General features: G+C 39.7%; 1 non-coding gene across 1 annotated transcript; it reads right to left on the reverse strand.

The window, feature by feature from the left end:
* Positions 1–4,523: 4,523 nt before the first annotated feature.
* Positions 4,524–4,630, reverse strand: LOC116143024. Its single transcript, XR_004130076.1, has one exon. It is a non-coding gene; the product is annotated as a small nucleolar RNA R71 (small nucleolar RNA).
* Between the last annotated feature and the right edge of the window lie 13,004 nt (positions 4,631–17,634).

Here is a 17,634-nt window from a genome sequence, read left to right on the forward strand (position 1 = left end):
CTTGCATTTTCCCCACCATGAAAAATCAGATTAAAACGACAACCGATGAAAAGATCGTCACTCGATATGTCGAACGCCCTTGTCGTGCGCGAAAGCAAGGTTGCCGCTCCACACCAAAAGTGTCCACCCCAACTCCACACACCACAATTCAAATGGGGATTTTAGATGTATAATGCAACAGACCCCGACCCAAAATGTACAGTATTTTACTTTTTACGATTTTCCAAAGTTTTAATTTTCAAAAAATCATTAAAAAAAATCTGCTCATCCGAATCGCTCCATTATAGTTGCGTTTTGTTCCTTGCATTTTTCCCCACCACCATGCAAAAAATCATATCAAAACAAAAACCTACGAAAAGATCGTCCCTTGATGTGCCGAACACCCCTACTGTGCATGAAAGTAAGGTTGTCGCTGCACACCAAAAGCGTACATCCCAACTCTACACACCAAAATTCAAATGGAATTTTAGAAGAACAACGCAACAGACTCCAATCCAAAATGCATAGTATTTTATTTTTTACGATTTTCCAAAATTTTAATTTCGAAAAATCATTAAAAAAAATATGCTCGTCCGAATCACTCCGTTCTTGCTGTGTTTCGTTCCTTGCATTTTTCCCCACCACCATGCAAAAAATTAGATCAAAACGACAACCTACGAAAATATCGTCCCTTGATGTGCCGAACGCAACTACCATGGCGAAAGCGAGGTTCCTGCTGCACACCAAAAGCGTGCACCCCAACTCTACACACCACAATTCGAATGGGGATTTTAGAAGCACAACGCAATAGACCCCGACCAAAAACGCATAGTATCTTATTTTTTACGATTTTCCAAAGTTTTCATCTTCGAAAAATCACTAAAAAAAATCCGCTCGTTTGAATCACTCTGTTTTTATTGCGTTTCGTTCCTTGCATTTTTCCCCACCACCATGCAAAAAATAAAATCAAAAGAACAACCTACGAAAAGATCGTCCCTCGATGTGTTGAACGCCACTGCCGTATGCGAAAGCAAGGTTGCCGCTTCACACCAAATGCGTGCACCCCAACTCTGCACACCAAAATTCAAATGGGGATTTTAGAAGCAGTGCACAATAAACCCCGACCCAAAATGCATAGTATTTTATTTTTTACTATTTTCCAAAGTTTTTATCTTCGAAAAATCATTAAAAAAATCCGCTCGTCCAAATCGCTTTGTTTTTGTTGCGTTTTGTTCCTTGTGTTTTTCCCCACTACCATTAAAAAATTAGATCAAAACAACAACCTACGAAAAGATCGTCCCTCGATGTGTCGAACACCCCTATCGTGCGCGAAAGCAAGGTTGCCGCTCCACACCAAGCGTGCACCCCAACTCTGCACACTAAAATTCAAATGGGGTTTTTAGAAGCACAACGCAATAGACCCTGACCCAAAATGCATAGTATTTTATTTTTGACAATTTTCCAAATTTTTAATTTTCAAAAAATCATTAAAAAAAAATCGACTCATCCAAATCGCTCCATTCTTATTGCGTTTCGTTCCTTGAATTTTTCCCCACCACCATGCAAAAAATCATATTAAAACGAGAACCTAAGAAAAGATTGTCCCTCAATGTGCCGAACGCCCCTACCATGTATGAAAGTGAGATTGCTGCTCCACACCAAAAGCGTGCACCCCAACTCTATGCACAACAATTCAAATGGGGATTTTAGAAGCACAACGCAATAGACCCTGACCCAAAATGCAGAGTATTTTATTTTTTACGATTTTCCAAAATTGTAATCTTCGAAAACTCATTAAAAAAAAAATTTGCCCGTCCAAATCATCCGTTCTTGTTCCAATTCATTCCTTGCATTTTTCCCCACCACCATGCAGAAAATCAGATTAAAACCACAACCTACAAAAACATCGTCTCTCGATGTGCCGAACGCCCTTGCCGTGCGTGAAAGCAAGTTTGCCGCTCCACACCAAAAGGGTGTACCCTAACTCTGCACACCACAGTTCAAATGGGGATTTTAGAAGCACAACGCAACAGAACCCGACCCAAAATGCATAGTATTTTATTTTTTACGATTTTCCAAAGTTCTAATCTTCAAAAAATCATTAAAAAAATTCCGCTTGTCCGAATCGCTCTGTTATTGTTGCATTTTGTTCCTTGCGTTTTTCCCCACAACCATCCAAAACATCAGATCAAAATGACAACCTACGAAAAGATCGTCCCTCAATGTGCCGAACGCCCCAGCCGTGCGCAAAAGTTAGGTTGCCACTCCACACCAAAAGCATGCACCCAAACTCTGCACACCACAATTCAAATGGCGATTTTAGAAGCACAACGCAGCAGACCCCGACCTAAAATGCATAGCATTTTATTTTTGTCGATTTTCAAAAGTTTTCATCTTCGAAAAATCACTAAAAAAAATCCGCTCGTCCGAATTGCTCTGTTTTTATTGCATTTCATTCCTTGCATTTTTCCCCCCTACCATGCAAAAAATAAAATCAAAACGACAACCTACGAAAAGACCGTCTCTCGATGTGTTGAACGCCACTACCATGTGCGAAAGCAAGATTCCCGCTTCACACCAAATGTGTGCACCCCAACTCTGCAAACCACAATTCAAATGAGGATTTTAGAAGTAGTGCGTAATAGACCCCGACCCAAAATGCATAGTATTTTATTTTTTACGATTTTTCAAAATTTTAATCTTCGAAAAATCATTAAAAAAAATTCACTCATCCAAATCGCTCCGTTCTTGTTGTGTTTTGTTCCTTGCTTTTTTTCCCACCACCATTCAAAAAATTAGATCAAAACAACAACCTACAAAAAGATCGTCCGTCGATGTGCCGAATGCCCCTATCGTACGCAAAAGCAAGGTTGCCGCTCCACACCAAAAGCGTGCACCCCAACTCTGCACACTACAATTCAAATGGGGTTTTTAGAAGCACAACGCAATAGACCCCGACCCAAAATGCATAGCATTTTATTTTTGACGATTTTCCAAAATTTTAATTTTCAAAAAAACATTAAAAAAAATCAACTCTTCCGAATCGCTCCGTTCTTGTTGCGGTTCGTTCCTTGCATTTTTCCCCAGCACCATGCAAAAAATCAGATCAAAACCACAACCTACAAAAACATCGTCCCTTGATGTGCCGAACGCACTTGCCGTGCGCGAAAGCAAGGTTGCCGCTCCACACCAAAAGGGTGCCCCCCAACTCTGCACACCACAATTCAAATGGGGATTTTAGAAGCACAACGCAACAGATCTCGACCCAAAATGCATAGTATTTTATTTTTTACGATTTTCCAAACTTTTATTCTTTGAAAAATCATTAAAAAAATTCTGCTCATCCAAATCGCTCCGTTCTTGCTGAGTTTCGTTCCTTGCATTTTTCCCCACCACCATGCAAAAAATTAGATCAAAACGACGACCTACAAAAAGATCGTCCCGAACGCCCCTTCCGTGCGCGAAAGCAAGGTTGCCGCTGTACACCAAAAGTGTGTACCCTAACTCTGCACACCATAATTCAAATGGGGATTTTAGAAGCACAAAGCAACAGACCCCAACCCAAAATGCATGGTATTTCATTTTTTTTACGATTTTCCAAGGTCTTAATATCCGAAAAATCATTAAAAAAAATCAACTCGACCAAATCATCCGTGTTTGTTGCGTTTCGTAAATTGTGTTTTAGTCTTAGTTTAAATTGCTCCTATTAATCCAAGAGAATTTGATTGCTCCAACTTGAGAACAGTAGGAAACTTAGTGCTTAGCGAACAATCCTCGTGGGAACGATAATCACTCATCACTCTATTACTTGAGCGACTAGTATACTTGCTACATATTGCATGTTGTAGTAACAACGCATCAAGTTTTTGGCGCTGTTTATGGGGATTGAGTTTTAAGTTAACATTGAGTTTTTCTATAGTTAGCTAGATTGGAGTTTTAATTTTTGTTTTCATCATTGTCTGTTTTACTCTTGTTTTTAATTTTCAGTTGGTTTGTGATCTCACTTTCTTTCGTTTTATTTTGTGCAGTTTATGCGAAGAGCGAGACGTCAGCCAGTGGTTCCTGTTGATCTTGAGATTGAGAGAACCGCTAGACAACTTAACAGAGAGAGAAGAGAAAGAGAGGATATAGTGGTTGAATCAGAAGACATAGCTGTTGAAATGGCAGAACCAGAAAACAGGACAATAAGGGAATTCTCAGTTCCCACAGTTAATGGTAGTGGGTCGAGTATTACTAGGCCTACGGTGCAAGCCAACAACTTTGAGATTAAGCCGGCAATCATTCTGATGATCCAGCAGTCGGTAAGGTTTAATGGTGATTTGAAGGAAGATCCGAATCAACATATTGCGAACTTTTCAAAAATTTGTGACTCCTTCAAGTCGAACGGAGTGTCAGATGACGCCATTAGGTTGAGGTTATTCCCATTCTCATTGGGGGATAAAGCAAAGGTTTGGTTAATGGCACTACCATCGGAAACTATCACAACATGGAATGATCTAGCACAGAAGTTCCTGACCAAGTTCTTCCCTTCAGCAAAATCAGCAAAACTGAGAAATGATATCACATCATTTCTACAAGATGAATCTGAGTCATTGTATGAGGCTTGGGAGAGGTACAAGGAATTAATAAGGAAATGTTTGCACCATGGGTTGCCAGTTTGGCTTCAAGTCCAAACATTCTACAATGGACTGATGGGTAACGTGCAAACCATGGTGGATGCAACATCAGGAGGAGCCTTGCAGAATAAGACACCAGAGGAGGCTTATGAGTTGCTTGAGGTTTTGGCAAGCAACAACTATCAAAGACCAAATGAGAGAGCAATATCAAGAAAATCTATGGATCTTCATGAAGTTGATGCCTTCACAGCCATCTTAGCCCAACTCACGGCACTTCAGAAATAGTTGGGAAGTATGCAGGTAAACTCTATTCAAGCACCTCAACTGACTTGTGATTTTTGTGCAGGAAACCATGTGAGCAGCGAGTGTCAAGTGGGGAACACATTTGCTTAGCCATCTTCATCATCAGAGTAAGTGAACTACTTGGCAGGAAATCAGAGGCAACCAAACAAACCGTACTCCAACACATACAATCCGGGGTGGATAATCATCCAAATCTGGCTTGGGGCAATCAGAACCAGCAAAATAATCAATAGAACCAAAGGACATTGCCAAATAACCAACCAGGGATGAATAATCAACCGGGAGATCCAAGAGTGACGAAGTTGGAAGACATGTTTGGAAAATTTATGCAGAAGACCATGGGTTTTATGAATGAGACGAGGATGAATTTTAGAAATCAAGGGGCGTCCATTCAGAATCTTGAGGTACAGATAGGCCAATTGGCCGAGACGCTAAATGAGAGACCGCAGGGTTCTTTACCAAGCAACACAGTGACTAACCCACGTGAGCAAGCAAATGCCATAATGTTGAGGAGTGGGACAGTTTTGGAAGAAGTTGAGCAAGCTGGAAAAGAAGAATCTAAAAAGGAAGTTGATGAAGAGATAGTGGTTGATGAGAAACCAAGTGGTTTGGAGGAAGAGAACAAGAAGAACGAAGAAAGGCAAAAGAAGAAGGAGAAATTGCTATTCCCCGAGATACCACCAGAGTTGGCGCATCACACCCCACCCATGCCTTTTCCTCAGAGACTAAAGAAAAAGAATTAGTATAAGCAGTTTTCAAAATTTATTGAAATATTTAAAAAATTGCATATTAACATTCCTTTTGCAGATGCATTTCAGCAGATGCATTTCAGCAGATGCCGAGCTACGCGAAGTTCCTTAAGGAAATCCTATTGAACAAAAGGAAGTTAGAAGATGAGGAAACGGTGATGCTTACGGAGGAGTACAACGCCATTCTCCAGAAGAAGTTACCCCCGAAGCTCAAAGATCTAGGGAGTTTTACTATTCCTTGCATTATATGAGATATTACTTTTGATCATGTTTTATGTGATTTAGGTGCTAGTATTAATTTAATGGCCTTTTCTGTTTTCAGGAAATTGGGAATTGGTGAAGTGAAACCAACGACCATGTCATTGCAACTAGCGGATAGGTCCATAAAACACCTGAGGGGGATAGTGGAAGATTTGTTGGTGAAGGTGGATAAGATAATTTTTCCGGCAGATTTTGTTGTGTTGGACATGGAAGAGGATAAGGAAATTCCACTTATTTTGCGCCGACCATTCTTGGCCACGGGGAAAGCACTTATAGATGTGTAAGAAGGAAAGTTACTGTTGAGAGTTCAAGATGAAACAGTAACTTTCAATGTCTTTGAGGCGATGAAATTTCCATCCGAATCGGATTCATGCTTTAGTGTCGATGTGGTGGATAAATTGGTTGTATAATCTATTGAAGAGAACACCTTACAATTACCTCTAGAAGCGTGTATAGCCAAATAAAAAATAGTAAAGGTAGATGAGTCGGCGAGTAATGAATGTGCTAGGTTGTTAGAAGCACTTCAACCAATTGATGAGAGTCAAGATATAGAATTTGAGGAGTTTGATTTTGAAAAAGAGAAGGAAAAGGAAAAAAATCAAGAACTTCCAAAGCTTGAGTTGAAACCTTTGCCTTCTCACCTCAAATATGTATATCTTGGGGACTCAGAAACCTTCCCGGTGATCATTAGTTCAGGTTTGAGTAAATTGGAGGAAGAGCGGTTGATTAGGGTGTTGAGGGAACATAGACTAGCAATTGGATGGACTATTTCGGACATTAGAGGCATCTTGCCATCATTTTGCATGCATAAGATACTCATGGAGGATGATATTAAGCCTAGGGTACAACCACAACGGAGATTGAATCCTTCGATGAAGGAAGTGGTGAGAAAGGAGGTGGTGAAACTCCTAGATGCAGGGATTATTTATCCTATTTCCGACAGTCCATGGGTGAGCCCGGTACAAGTGGTTCCGAAGAAGGGAGGTATCACGGTAGTAAGGAATGAGAGTAACGAATTGATACCAACTAGGGCAGTGATGGGCTGGAGAGTGTGCATTGATTACCGAAAATTGAATGAGGCGACAAGGAAGGATCATTTTCCACTACCTTTCATTGATCAGATGTTGGAGAGGTTGGCAGGACATGCCTATTATTGTTTCCTAGATGGGTATTCAGGATACAACCAGATTATCATCGCTCCTAAAAATCAAGAGAAGACGACCTTTACTTGTCCTTATGACCCCTTTGCTTACCGAAGGATGTCTTTTGGGTTATGCAATGCACCAGCAACATTTCAGAGATGCATGATGTCGATCGTTTGAGACATGGTGGAACGGTTTATAGAAGTCTTCATGGATGACTTCTCAGTTTTTTGTTCGTCTTTTGATAGTTGTCTAACTAATCTTTCTCTTGTTTTGCAGCGATGTAAGGAGACGAACTTGGTGCTCCATTGGGAGAAGTGTCACTTCATGGTCTAGGAGGGAATAGTGCTCGGTCATAGGATTTCAAAGGACGGAATAGAACTTGATTGAGCAAAGATATAAATGATTGAGAAGCTGCCACCACCATCAAATGTCAAAGTGGTCCGAAGTTTCTTGGGGCATGCTGGGTTTTACAGACGCTTCATCAAGGATTTTTCTAAGATTTCTAAACCCCTTTGCAATTTGTTGAATAAGGATGTTGTGTTTGATTTTAATGATGAATCCACACATGCCTTTCTAACTCTAAAAAAATTATTAGCATCTGCACCTATTATTACGATTCCCGATTGGGGACTGCCATTTGAATTAATGTGTGATGCTAGTGATTTTGCTCTAGGGGTAGTATTAGGACAGTGGAAAAACGAAGTGTTGCATGTAATTCAATATGCTAGCAAAACACTCACTGATGCACAATTGAATTACACCACCACTGAAAAAGAATAGTTGGCTGTGGTTTTTGCTTTTGACAAATTTCGTTCGTATTTGTTAGGTGCAAAGGTAATCGTCTTTACCGACCATTCGGCACTCAGGCACCTATTGGCAAAGCAAGAAGCGAAACCTCGGCTGATTAGATGGATCCTACTGTTGCAAGAGTTTTAGTTGGAGATACGAGATACGAGATAAGAAAGGGTTGGAAAATGTGGTGGCAGATCACTTGTCGAGAATTGAGAGACCACTCCAGGAAAATGAGGAGGAAATCCCAATTAGAGAAACCTTTCCGGATGAGAAATTGATGAGAGTGGATGAAGCACCATGGTATGCAGATTTTGCAAATTATTTGTCATCAAGGGTACTCCCAAGTGGTATGACATTCCAACAAAAGAGAAAATTCTTCTCAGATTTGAAGTACTACTTTTGGGAAGAGCCATTTCTTTGCAGACACTTTGCTGATCAAATATACGGAGATGTGTCCCGGAGGAGGAGATGGAAAGCATTCTACGGCATTGTCACGAGAGGGAAGTAGGTGGCCATTTTGGAGGAGCTAGGACAACAGCCAAGGTTTTACAATCAGGGTTTTATTGGCCAACCCTTTTTAAGGATTCCTCCCAGATGATTTAGGAGTGCGACCAATGTCAACAGAGTGGTAATATTTCAAAAAGAGATGAGATGCCGTTGAACAAAATCCTGGTGGTTGAGCTTTTTGATGTGTGGGGGATTGATTTCATGGGTCTCTTCCCAAATTCTTTTTAGAACACATATATCTTGGTAGCGGTGGATTACGTGTCGAAGTGGGTAGCAGCAGTTGCATTGTCAACTAATGATGCTAAGGTAGTGGTTAAGTTTGTGAGAAATAATATTTTCTCAAGGTTTGGGGTGCCACGGGCAATTATTAGTGATGGAGGATCCCACTTTTGCAATAGGCAATTAGATGCACTGTTGGGTAAGTATGGAGTGACACATAGAGTTGCAACACCTTACCATCCACAAACGAGTGGGCAAGTGGAACTGTCAAACAGAGAACTTAAAGGAATTTTATAAAAAGACAGTTAATGCATCTAAGAAGGATTGGTCACAGAAATGAGATGATGCGTTATGGGCGTACAAAACTGCATTTAAGACTCCTATTGGTATGTTGCCCTTTAGGATGGCTTATGGGAAAGCGTGTCAATTGCCAATAGAACTCGAGCGTAAAGCATATTGGGCAGTCAAGCAGCTAAACATGGACTTGAAAGCTGCTGGGGAAGAAAGGATGTTGACTTTGAACGAACTCGATGAGTTCCATCTCGAAGCATATGAGAATGCTCGGATATACAAGGAGAAGACCAAGAAGTGGCATGATAAGCATATTAGGAAGAACTTTGAAGTAGGACAGAAGGTGTTGTTGTTCAATTCTAGACTTAGGCTTTTTCTGGACTAAGTCTAGATGGTCTGGACCATTCATAGTTACAAGGGTTTTCCCATATGGAGCGGTGAAGTGTCACATGAAGAAAAGGGCACCTTTACAGTCAATGGATAGAGACTGAAGCCATACATTGATGGGATGTTGAGTTGCAAATCCATCCCAATACGGTTTGACATTCTTACTTGAAAGATCGAGAGAGTCGAGCTTTCCAACTATAAAAAAGTGCTTCTTGGGGGGCAACCCAAGTGTTCAATTATTTGTCATTTTATTATGTTTGAATTTATTTGATTTTCATATGATTTGAATGATTTTTAATTTGTGTGTTTTTGGGTGTTTCAGGTGAATTTTTTAGCTTGAAGAAGGAAAGAAAATGCTCCAGACTTCGCCAGGGTGAAGCACATTGTATGAAATGAGTTTTTAAAAATCCCAGACTTCGCTGCGGCGAAGATTGTTCTTCGCCGAGGCGAAGCAACTCGAAGAATTTTGCAGCTCCTGTAAGTTTTTGGCCTGGTGAAAAATTTGTGTTCGCCGTGGCGAAGAAGGTTGGACGAAATTTTTTCTAAGGCAATTTTGCCGCGGCGAAGAGTTTTCCTCACTGGGGCGAGTAGCCACGGTAAGTTTTCACCGCGGTGAAGTATTTTTCTTCGCCGCAGCAAGACTTGGGTTTTGAATTTAGGGTTTTGAACGAAGAACTTCGCCGCGGCGAAGACTGTTTTTTATAAATACCCACTTTCGTTTTTCATTCTTCACGTGACTTTTCAAATCCATTTGAGAGAAAAATTTTCCAATTTCAATCCTTTGCCTTCTAAGTGTTTTCCCAACCAAAGTTCTCACTCCTTAACCCTCCTAAACGCCAAAACAACTCATTTCAACAACAATTTTTGCAAAAATTTCACGAAATTTTTAGGTTCAAGAAATTTGGCCTTTCCAATATGGGGTGATTCTGGGTAAATTGGTGGCAAATAATCCTTTGTATTGGTAAGATCTCAAGTTCCCTAAGCTTTTTATCACACAATTTCGAGTTTGATTTGTAGATCTGAAAAAGTTGATTATTGGTTGAGTTGTGAATTTTTCGGTGCTTGTGAGTTCGATTTTGTTTGAGGAAGGGTTGATTATGCATGTTGTGATATTGAGGAGTGTGGGTTTTGAGTTTTGGAGTGTTTTGTTGAATTTGGAGAAATCGAAGTTTCGGGGTCTAAGTGCGAATTTTTGGAAGTGTGGTAAATTTTTGCAGAATTGAATTGGTTGTTATGGGGAACCTAGGTTTGAATTTTTGGGTTGCACTGTGAGTTGAATTGTAGAAAATGGCACCCAAAGTCAAGGTACCATCCAAGGCCAAGAATAAGGGAAAGAAGGTTAACGACCGTTTCATTAATGATGCAGCAGGAAACACTATGAAGGGGCAGCCCAAAGGAAAGATAAAGGCTTTATCCCTGAGTGTGGATTAACTACAAATGAGGCCGATGATTGGAGTCGAGGGAGACAGTAGGAAGGTTTTAAGAGCGAACCCGAGCATGCGACTGTAGGACCTCTAGTGAGAGAGTTTTATGCTAACCTCTCTGATTGTGGTGAGCTATTTATGTGAGGGGTACTGATGTAGCTTTTGATGCGGATGTCATAAATAAGTTTTTCCATTTACCTTAGGTTGACCGAGATGAATATGAGGAGGTTAAGAGGTCACAAATAAGGGATGAGGTGATCCTTAGTACCATAGCACGACCAGATGCCTCTTGGGATATTTCAAAGAAGGGCAAGAAAACTATTAGGGGGACTAGTTTAACACCAATGGCTCGATTGTGGCAGTATTTTATTTGTGCTAGAATGATGTCGGAGACACACTACAGTACAGTGACGCGTGATAAGGCAGTTTTGTTATATTCTATTGCCACAATGAAGAGTATGGATGTAGGGAACATCATCCTGACAAGTATTCAAGCTACAGCCAAATCGGGGCGAGGCGGTTTTCCGTTTCCCCAACTTATTACCCAGTTGTGCACTAATGCAGGAATCGAGGTCAATAAGGATGAGTCACTGATCCATGCTACTCCAGTCCTTGACATAGCCTACTTCCGCAAACACCTTGCATCTCCACCAAATGAAGGGCCTAGATCAGGTAGGGCTGTTCAAAAAAATCTGATATCCGATCCTGATCCCCTCCACTCCGATCCGAAAAAATACGATATCTAGAAATTGAGATCGGATACAGATCGTAATTTAAAAAAATCTGAATATTCGGATCGGATACCGGATCGGGATTGTTAAAAAAGCGGATATCTGTATCCGATCCGGATTTTACTAAAAGTCTAAAACTACGTCGTTTTGATTTTTAAAATAACCCTAAACTAAAACTACGTCTCTCTCGCTCGAACACGCACAGACACAAACACAGACACACAATCACTCAAACTCTCTCAGACTCAAATCACAGTCTCTCTCGGCCTCTCGCTCAACTCTCTCACTCTCAGTCTCTCTCGCTCGAACACTCACAATCACAGACACAGTCACTCAAACTCAACTCTCTCAGATCTCAGTCTCTCTCGCTCGAACACTCACAGACACAGTCACTCAAACCCAACTCTCTCAGATCTTAGTCTCTCTCGCTCGACACTCGACAGACACTCAAACTCAACTCTCTCAGTCTCTCGTCAACAACCCCAAATCATCAGTTCCTCTCCTAAATCCCTAATTGAAGCCCCAAATCGATCGTAAGTAAATTTCTTTAGATTTGCTGAATTTTCTTTTTCCCTTTCGAAATTGTAGTGTTTTCCATTATAAATTGCTGAATTTTCTGCCTTGTCTTGTGATGGATGCTTTGACTATGGATTGTTTGTTGGATCTTCATTCATGGTTTGTTTGCTGAATTATCTTTCATAATAGAGGGATTAAGTTAAAGCTTGTACTTTTTCGTGGGAAATTTGATGAATTTTATGATTAAGTTTTTGGTTCAAATTCCGAATTGGTCACATGAACCGCCCAGATAACCTTATGCAATTAATTTTGTTGTTAATCTTAAAAGTTGTTTATTGAAATGGTTTATTTGTTTTGTTTTGTTTTGTTTTGTACAAGAGGATGATGACGAGTAGGAATTGGCAATGAAGATAGCATAGTCAATATTTAGGCTGTGACAGTGTTTGGACAACATATGTTAAATGTTTTGTGCTTCATGTTAATTTTTTTAGATACTTTTATCATGTAAGGATGAAGATAGCATAGTCATTTAGGCTGTGACAGTGTTTGGACAACATATGTTAAATGTTTTGTGCTTCATGTTAATTTTTTTAGATACTTTTATCATGTAAGGGAATTATAATTTCAATTTTATCGCTAGAATTATTTGATTTTAATAAGAAAATTTTAAAATTCGGATCAATTTCGGATATCCAATTATCTAATCTGAATAATCAGATATCCGTAAAACCAGATATCTACATAATTCGGATCGAATTCGGATCAGGATATAGCCTGATCCGAAAATTTGGATCGGATCAGAAAAAGCCCTATTCGGATCGGATATCCAGATTCTAACAGCCCTAAGATCAGGTACCAAGAGGAGGAGAACCACAGCAGTTGCCACCCCATCCGGTTCAACAGCCCCGATGAGAGAGATGATGCAGAAGATGATGGGTGAGCTAAAACGGATGGGGCGACGCCAAGATTGGTTAGCAGAGCAGACCCAAAAGACACATGATCTGCAAATGAGCTGCTGCAACAAGTTCGGGATTGATACTTTAGGAAACCAGTGGGAAGACTGGGATTCAGATGAATGGTTAGGCTCCGATTCAGAAGAGGATGATGCCGAGGAAGAGGAGGAAGTGGAAGATTGAGCACCTGAACACTTGTTCTGTTTTTGTTTTTATTTTTCTTTGTGTTTGGTTGTTTTTGTATTTCATTTCGAACTTTGAACTAATTTGCTGCTTTTTGGTTTTGGTTTGTTTAGTTTTTGTTTTAATTTCTAGTTGATGTAAAGACGAGATTAGGGTTGTAATATTTTCATATTAGTTTGTGAATTTTTCTAACACAGTGGACACCACAGTTTCAATTGTTTTTACAGATGTTTCGATAGAGGAAAAAGTCAAAGACCGGGTATGCACTGTGGAGCAATACTTCACGGATTAACCAGGGAACTATCTCGTACCTTTGTTATTTTTAATTTTCTATTCCTAATTTATGCGTAATGGGACATTGGGGACAATGTCACCTTTTGTTTGGGGGTAGGAAAATTAGAAATTTTTCAACTTTCGTTTATTTTTCCTTAGTTTGATTGTTTTTGCCGATGATGAATTGTATAAATCAATGATGAGAATAGGGTTGTTGCGATTTTATTGTTGGGAAATGTTAAGCATTGCTTCAAGTTTATGTTTATTGACTGGATTTTGATTGAAGTTTGTTGAGTGGTTCAACCACCATTTTCACTTTTTCGGCATGCTTAGATTCATTTTATGTACTTAGGTAAAGCTTTGATAATGTTGGTGGACTTTAGAACCTAGTAGAGAAGTGCTTGAGGCGAAATTCTAGGATTAGACATGGTTGAGGAGATGATTTAGGAATTCTTTTTGGAACTTTTGAGCCTTTCTAGCCGACCCATGAATGAAATTGTCCCTAGTCACCCATTTGAGCCGTATGAATTATTATGACTTTATTTTTCTTGGCAAACCAAAAATTATCTGATCCTTATACCCTAAACACTTTGTCATACCCTTAGGAGAATTTGATCTTAATGCAAACACAAAGAACGGGAAGAGTTGTATGAATAAACTAAAAGAATAGTTTGGGGGTTGTGAGAAGGGCAATAAAAACAAAAGAGGTATTCCACCTCAATTCAATTGATTTGTTTTTTTTAACCAAAAAAGAAAAAAAAACACTGCCTAGTTTAAGGGTATCTCGGCTGGAAACCAGTAACTGCTTTAAAAACTGCCTAGCAGTACTTGGCGACCTTTGGTATAACAACGCCACGTACACCTTAGACACACTTCCGCTGCCGCATATATGGTTTCAGAAATAAGAAAGATACAAGTTTGAGGGTTGTAAATTAGTGGACACGTTGATTAGTGGTTGAGAAGAAGTGGAGTTCGATTTGATTTTAGTGTTTGCGTGAGGAAAATCGGGTTCTCTTACTTTGTTATTCCTATCCTTTTTCTTGGAACCCACTACCTAAGCCTAGTGTTACCAGCTTATAAAGACCTTTTGATTCTTATCTTTGTCTAGTCCTCATTAGTGGAGAGTAGTTTAATATTTAGGCTTATGAAGTCTGCCACCATTTGATAAACTTTGCATTCCTGTATAAAATAATCCGGGAAGTCGAAAGGTGGATTGAAGTGGGGATTACCTACTCGGGGGACCAATTGAGAAAGAAAGTCGATGTAACTTTTAACTTCTTGGAGTGTTAAACATTTTTCTAATAATAATTTTGCAACAACTTTTGAGATTGGTATAAATTCTAGGCAGTTGTTTTGTGAGTCGACCCTTTCATTTTTCTTTTTCATTTTTGTTAATTGTTATTTTATGTTTTTGAACGTTTGTGTTTTTCTTTTATCTTGTTTTGTACCTGATGCTCGGGGACGAGCATGTCTCTAGTTTGGGGGTATTTGATAATCCGAGGATTATACTATATTATTTAAGCTTTTAGGCTGGATTTTAGATACTTCTTAGTGCATTTATGCCTGAATCGCTACTTAATGTAATATCCCGCTTGAGGTATGTATTTAAGATTTACTGTATTAGTTAAAAGTTTACTGTTTCGGCTTCAATTGAGTTTGTTTGTTACATGTATGTTGAGTTGGTTGAATGGTTGCCTTGAAATTGGTTGAATTTTGGTGAAGTTTGGAAATCCAATCTTCGCCGAGGCGAAGAAGAAGCTTCACCGCGGCGAGGAAGAGCTGTACCCACGGTTAGGTTCTGCCCTTTTTCGCCGGGGCGACGGAAAGTTCTTCACCGCGGCGACAAGCCTAATACAAAGTTTCTTGAGTTTTCTAGAGAATTCTTCTTTTGGGGCACAATGACCATTCTACCCCTAATTAGTAGGAAAAGTGGGGAGTAAAATGTAAGGAAATTTAGTAGAGATTGTGTTTGGATGGGGGTGTAGTTGTAAGGAATCAAAGGATGTAGATGGAATTTCCAAGGAAGGGCAAGGGCGAAATGGGAAATGATGCTTATAATATGAGCTAAAAAGGGTTAAGTGTAGAGAAACCCTTTAGTCCATCCATTCCACCGCCTCTTCCATTTGCCTAATTTCTCTCAATTTCTCCATCCAATCTTCCAAGATTTCTAAAGGATTTAAGAGGGATTTTGAGTAGAGATTTCATCTAAAGCATCCTAAGGTAAGGATTCATGCTTTAGATGTGAGTTTTCTTATAATTATAGTGAAGGCTTATTTGGTTGTTGTTGTTCTTGTTGTGGTTTTGAGTTGTAGAGAGGAGACAAGACAACAAAGGAAACGAAAAGTGCTAAAGAAGTCACCTTTTGACAAGGTAAGTAAATCCAACCAAGTTAATATTTGAATAAGCTTTTGAGTAGAGATGTATGCAGGATCAGTATGTAGTATGATTAATGAGAAATTGAGTGGAGATGAGTAGCCATTTTGTAGTTGTTGGATAGATTCCATGTATGAGAAGTGTTTTAATGTGTATTGAGAAATGGAATTTGAGATGAAGTTTGAGAGATGTTGTGTGAAGCTATTTGGAAGTGCTTTTCTTGACAGGGATTATGAGTATTTGAGGGAGTTTTCCCCCATTTTGGATGGCTAGAGAATGAAGTATAGTAGTAATTATAGTAGAGTGTTTATATGCACATGAGTTGTTTGAGGAAATGCCTAAGTGAAATCTGCCCTATCACAGCCGTGACTTTCTAAGTACTTTTTTGGCATCTTACGGATTGAACTGGGCTGAGACCAAAACATAGAAGTTATAGCCCTGTTTGTAAGCTTTAAAATGAGACCAGAACCGTAGCAATCCGAGGTGTATAATGCAAGTTATGGCCTTTTTAGTGGAACTGTACAGAATGACTGTTTTGAGGATATCTTGTATTTGGCATTTCATTAGTGCATTAGTGAGCATGAGCTAGCTATACACAATTGTTTATGCACTTAAGTAGTAAGAAGTAGCTTGAGATATAGTAGAGAATGTGAGTATAAGCTACTTTAAGAGTTAAGAGAAAGAGAATAGAGTAGGTTGTGCGATGAGGAACCCGTGAGTAATGGGTAGAGTATTCCCGCATGTACACCGCATTGAGAGAGCGGCGTGTAGCCCGTGAGAGTGCATGCGGATGAGGGCTATACCCTAGTACCCGAGAGAGAGATTATATACTCACATGGCCAAGGGTTCCGAATCCATGCATAATCGAGTCCGATCGGCTAGAATGAGTAGAGGTCACGTAGAGTGGGAGCGAGTCCCGGTCGTGCCCCCGGTAAGATGGGGCCGTGACTTACGAAAGAGTTACTAGAAAAGAGTTCTTAGAGAAAGAGAAAGAGAAAGAGAGAGAGAAGTACCCAAAGAGAAATTGAATGAGGAGTTGTAAGGAAAGAATTAGAGAGAGAGAGTTACGGGGATAGATGAGTAGAGGATTTACTTACTGAGCATTATTTTAGTGCTCACCCCGTTGTTTTCCTATGTTTTGCAGGATCCAGGTGAGGACACAGTCAGATGGACGTCGACACACGAGAGGAAGCGGTTACACTATCCACCATGTTTTAGTATCTTTTGTATACATTATAAGTTTGTGTAAAAAAATGTATATGTTTGTAAAAGAATATATGTATATATTTAATAAAAGAAAATTTTGGGCCCAATTTCTTTATATTATTTTATATGTATTTTATTATGAGTATTTGAGTAGTAGTAGCTATTACACTTAATTCCTTACATTTTGTGTTTCAGGTTAAAATGGGCAATTTGAGCGAATAAAGATGGAATTGGAATTTCTGGACTCAGAAGTAAGTGGATCTCAGAAGTTGGGAGAGTTCTGAAGCAGAGTCAAGCACGATGAAGCCTTTTCCCAAGGGAGAGCATCGAAGATCGAAGATTCAAGCAAAGAAGCAAGCGGAGGGCAACTCTGTAATTTTAGAATTCTTCAGGTTTGCTGCGGCGAAGGTTGTTCTTCGCCACGACAAAATGAGCCAGTCACGCACCAGATTCAGCTTCTTTTGTCGCCGCGGCGAGATTCCTTCTTTGCCGCGGCGAAGTCTGCATTTTCCAGTTTTTGTAAAACGCACAGTTTTACTTTTTAGTGTTTTCTTAGGATTTTGGGCGAGGTATAAAAGAAACACTTAGTCTTTTTGCCAGAGGTTCGTTTTCGAGTAGGGTTTTGAGCTGTTTACAATTTCTTAGATTCATATTGGGCGAACTTAGATCTAAAGAGGGTGAAGATTCGAGATAAGACCAGTGGATTCGTCAATTGGGGAGATTTCT

This window comes from Pistacia vera, unplaced genomic scaffold, assembly GCF_008641045.1.
Source record: "Pistacia vera cultivar Batoury unplaced genomic scaffold, PisVer_v2 Contig423, whole genome shotgun sequence".
In the NCBI taxonomy this organism is placed as follows: Eukaryota; Viridiplantae; Streptophyta; class Magnoliopsida; order Sapindales; family Anacardiaceae; genus Pistacia; species Pistacia vera.